Source organism: Bison bison, unplaced genomic scaffold (genome assembly GCF_000754665.1).
Source record: "Bison bison bison isolate TAMUID 2011002044 unplaced genomic scaffold, Bison_UMD1.0 scf7180017864145, whole genome shotgun sequence".
Lineage (NCBI taxonomy): Eukaryota > Metazoa > Chordata > Mammalia > Artiodactyla > Bovidae > Bison > Bison bison.
In genome coordinates, this window is record NW_011494717.1 from 3,252,044 (window position 1) to 3,257,524 (window position 5,481).

Here is a 5,481-nt window from a genome sequence, read left to right on the forward strand (position 1 = left end):
GGCTAAGAGGAGCCTAAAGTTTGGTCAAGAAGAGGGTGTCTGTCTCCCAAAGTTTTCCTCTCAGAGAGCTACTAAAACTCCCCAGCCCGCCAGCTCTCCAGGCACCATCTCCTCCCTTCCTCCCTTCCTAATGACACCCCCTTCCCCGTACTGTAGCCCACCAGGCTCCTCTGTCCATGGGATTTTCCAGGCAAGAATACTGGAATGGGTTGCCATTTTCTACTCCAGGGGATCTTAACGACACAGGGATGGAACGCAGGTCTCTTATGTCTCCTGCATCGGTAGGTGGGTTCTTTACCACTAGTGCCATCTGGGAAGCCTGTGTTGCTCTAATGTTCAGCAACTAAAATGACAGGTCTCTCTGCTTCTGATACTAGTCAGAGTTCCTCACAAAGCCACTCTCCTCTCTCCCTCATGACCTTTTCATTCATTCATTCAACAGCTATCTACTGGACTGGGCCTCTGCTTGGGGCCCTGTGGAGGCTCCTGAGCTATTCGTGACAAGGACACCATGGCCCAGGGCTCCGTCTGTGGACTTGCTGCCTCCAGCTTCCCCTTTCCTGTCCTCTCTTCAAGGTTCTAGCTCCTTCCTACTGTCTGCTGACTCCCCTTTGTCCACAGAGGGCCACAGCTTGGTGGGTGATGGGTGTCCCTGTCCTGGCTCCCATGGCCGCCTTTGGGTCCACAGCTGGAGATCCTGATAGGCAAGGTCACAAAACTATTGGAGCTGAGAGTTAGGCTGAGCCTGTGGAGAAGGCAGCACAGGAGGGTGCAGAGAAGCACACATGTCCCAGGGCAAGCACAGGTGGGAGCTGCAAAGAATGGGACCCCGCACCCCCACCGGAGCTGGTGGCATGTTGGTCACTTGTGCCTTGCAGGCAAATGAACCTCACCCCTGGCCCCAGGCTTCCGAGCGTGCACTGAGGGGGTACTTGGCACACCCGGAGCCTGCCGAGAACCCCACTGGTTCCCCATGAAAGAGTGAGCCCATTCGGAGAGCAATCCCATTTTCTGCCTCTGTGGGTCCCACACGCCCCTCTGTGGCTCCAGTGGATAATTGCATACAATGCATGGAATGTGGAATCTAAATCTGATATTTTCTGCTTCCTGCCTGACTCAGGGAGCCCTTTCCATGGCTGAAGCCGCAGTAACGCAAAACACATTGCAGGGAAGCTGACAGTTGCCCCTTCCCACTGCCCTGGGAGGAATGCTCCAGGCCTTAGTCACCCCCTGCCCCAGGGAAGTCGCTGGACCTCAGGGCCAGTGGGGTAAGTTACAGGCACCACAGCCCACAAGGAGTCTTATCTGAGCTCTGGTCAACCTTGCCCTGGTTTCTGGTGGGGTGGGATTTCTGGGGACCTGCTGATTTGTCTCTGTTCTCTGTAGTGATGCTTTAGCACTCCAGTGGGGAGCTGGGTACCCCAAGTCGAACAAGGCCACCACCTCATCTGTCCCTCAGCAAATGCTCCTGGGCACCGCTATGGGGCTGGGACTTTATACCAGGCCCAGAGGATGCAGAAGACACAGGCCTCCCTGGCAGGGCTCACACACCACTCAGGGACCCTTGGAGATGCCAACGCAAGTGCAGGCCCACAGAGCGCAGAGAAGGGCACATAGCCAACTCATCCAGGGGTTGGGGCATACAGAAGTTCTTCCAAGAGGAGGCGGTGCCAGACTCAGGACATGAAAAAGTAGATTTTGTCTCTTTGAGCCTTGGTTTTCTCATTGGTGAAATGGACGTGATGGAAATCTTTAATCCATAGCACTGCTGTTACTTAAATGAGCTCACCTGTGACTGAAATGAGAGGAGATGTATGGCAGACACTGTAGGTGAGCTACCCCAAAGCCAGTTATTCCTGTTTGCCTTTTACTACCATAGAGGCTGCAGTCCATGGGGTTGCAAACAGTCGGACACGGCTGAGCGACTGAACAACAACCATAAAGGCTAGACAGGTATAGCATTCATGCTGCTAAGGAACTGCAGTTAGAAGATGCTTTGTGACATAATTCTGGCCATATACATGCAAGTTCCTGCAGAGGGTTTACCTTGCTCGGAGAAAGCTCTTTGTACCTTCCCGGTGCTGAGTCAAAGAATTTCCTGCCTTAAAGTGTTGCGTCTGTCTGAAGCTTCCCTGATGATCCAGTAGCTAAGATTCCACGCTCCCAATGCAAGGGACCCGGGGTTCCATCCCTGATCAGGGATCTAGATCTTGCATACCTCAACTAAGACCTGGTGCAGCCAATTAAATAAATATATATATATATATATATATTTTAAAATGTTGCTGTGTCACAGTGCTCTTGGGAAATTTCCCTGAACTTGCATTCCCACCAAGAGTATATATTAGAATGCCTACTTGTATCTCCTTTCACCAAGAATGCATTTTACGTTCTTTGGTTTTACTAGCCTGAGAAGTAAATAAAAATGGTATTGTTTTCATTTGCAATAATTTGCTGGTGACTTTGGGGATTTTGATGTTGTCACCCTATATTTTTCTAACTCTTTGTGTCCCCAGCGATAAGGATAAGCACTTTGACTAGAGCTCTCCAACTCTTTATTCAAGCCAGAAAAAAAATGCCTGGGAGGACAGGACCCAGCTGGGGCTCTGCCCTAAATTAAGGTATTATTCAGAGGTGGATCAGCTACCTAGGGAAGTGGGAAACACACACAAAGGGGCTGCCGTGGCCTAAGGTCAAGTCCCCAGTTTTGTAGGCAGCCTCACCCTTTGCAGCCTTAGAGTCCAGCCTCCTGAAGATCTCACAGATGCCTTTGCTATGTGGACCAGAGAACCTGAGACAGGCCATCCAGGCTGAGGACACCGGGTCCCCAGGTCAGCTGTGTGATGTCCAACACTCTGCTATGGGAACATGAGACATTCTGGTCCCAGGGTCCTCATCCTCTGGAGTGCTGCAAGATCTCACATTCTAGAATTAGGGACACATCTTCTGGATCCTCCAAGCCTGTTCTTGACCTCTGTTAACCCCTATTTTCCCAAGCAAAGAAGACCGTTTGGTTCTCTGTTCATTATGTGACTAGACTAAAAACCGGGGCTCCTACCTGACAAATCGGAGGACCCGGCATTCTGAATCACTGCACATTCTAAGTGCCACCAGTTTTTATTCTAAAAGGAGTTTGTTTTGTTTCAATCTCATGTGTCGACAAAGGTCTCCAAGAAAATCTAATGGAGGCATAGCTTCAGACTATTAATGTCACGATGGGCCTGAAAGACCACATAGAAGAGACTGGATGGACAGGTTTGATCAGTCTTTGGACAGGTTAAACCAGGACTGACTTAATCAGAAAGCTGTAAAAGCCAGCATTTATTGAGCCAGGCACTATGGTAAAGCTTTTACCTACTTTGTTTCCTTTATCCTTAGGTACACCTGACAGGTAGGAATCTCTGTCTCCATTTAAAGGTGGAGGATAACAAGTTAATTAAGGTCACAAAACTAGTGCACTATAAAGGTGGTTTGGAAGCCAGTGTTTATCATGACTCCACCCTCTCGTTTCTCTCCTGACCTCAGTGGAGATGTGTGGTCCTTGTCCCCTCAACTCCCAGGATACCTTAGAGCTCCAGGTAAGCTGGTTCAACCTCAGGGTCCCCGTGCAGAGCTTCCTGAGTCTTCTCCCAGACTGGTTTTTGTAAATCTGAGCAGGAATGGGGTTCAGCCACACTGTGGTGCTGTTATAACCAGTGACCAGCAGATGGCAGTATCCACCAGCCCTCTGCCATTTGTCCCAACCCTAAAGGAAGGGCCCTGAGAAACCCCTGTGAAATTTCTAGAAAGGAACTATTCCACTCCCTTCTTCTCAGCCCCATCTCCTCCCCTCACTGAAGGATGGGGCCATGCCAGTGGCCGGGGATGGGCTGCAGCCCACCCCGGTGTGGATGCCAGAGCTGTTGCCTGGGGTAACCTGGGGGCAGACAAGCCCTGCGTGGAGCATGGGAAATGCATAGCATCCAGAGGAAGCCCAGACCTGGGCATCAGACGGGCTGACCAGAGGCCTGCGGGGATCGTCCCACATCCACAGCCCCACCCCTGGTCTTTCCGTGGGGAGGTGGCTACAGCACATCTCTGGCTGAACAGGAAGCAACAGCGCGGATGCAGTGGTTGGGGGCGTCCTCTGTGAACCGTTGTCACCATCCCCAGCCCTCTCAGGGACACCTTCTTTGGGGGTACAGCCCCAAGCTGAGGCTGCCTCCTCAAAGCTAACCCTCTCCAGCTCTGAATGCATTCCAAACCGGGGGGCTGGCCCCTGCCTGGGTCCTTGGCACTGGGCCCTGTCCTCACCTGCTCCCCACCTCTCACAGGTGGACCCTTGGTGGACATTTGATTATTAGCCTCACTGGGGATCGTTATCAGCGTCTGGGGATCAAAAGCCAGGAAGGGCCAAGGGACTTGCGGTCCGAGGTGAGAGGCCAGATTTGAATTCTGGTCTCTTGACTCTCTGGAACCATCAACATTATAGCCCAGGGGGGCATCTGTTTTACTACCAAAATAGTGCTGGGCTGCAAGGGCCCACAACTCCTAATGATGGGCAGGGCAAGGGCTGAGCCCTCAATCATCCTCTTCCTGTCCTCCAGGGTACCCAGGGCAGAGCTGGGCTGGGACCTTATGAGCCACACAGAGAGCAAAGACCCAGGATCACAGATGCCGCCCCCCCCCCCTTCCCTGGCAGCTGTGATGCCAAATGCCAGGGTGCTGATCCTTTTCCCTCCTTGGGGACTTGGCTGCCCTGCATGGGCAATGCAAGGCACAGGGCAAGGCATCTCTAAGGAACCTTCTCTTGTCTTGTCATCAGGAGCTCCAGGCTGCAGCAGAGTGGATCCCGCTGGTGAAATCCAAGACTGACTTCCTAAGTGGCATCAACCCCAGTGCGCCAGTTCACGTTCCCGGGTGACTTGTGAACTTCTGTCAGCAGAGGTGCCTTTGAGAGGTGTGGTGGCTCTCACAGGAGCCGGGTACAGACTGCCTCACCTTCAGGGCTGTCAGGAGACTACCCGGGACTAGGAGGGAGCTCCCGTTCTGCAGGTATGCAAGCAGAGCCTCGGTAGCAGTTTGTGAAGAGTCAGGCACCATATGAAAAGTTGGCCCAAAGAATCCCAATATTCTTTTAGACATCCTAGAGTGTAAAGTCAAGTGGGCCTTAGGAACTATTACTATGAACAAAGCTAGTGGAGGTGATGGAATCCCTGCTGAGCTACTTCAGATCTTAAAAGACGATGCTGTGAAAGTGCTGCATACAATATGTCAGCAAATTTGGAAAACTCAGCAGAGGCCACAGGACTGGAAAAGGTCAGTTTTTATTTCAATCCCAAGAAGGGCAGCACCAAAGAATGTTCAAACTACTGCACAACTGTACTCATTTCACATGCTAGCAAGGTAATGCTCAAGATCTTTCAAGTTAGCCTTCAACAATACACGAACTGAGAACTTCCAAATGTACAAGCTAGGTTTAGAAAAGGCACAGTAACCAGA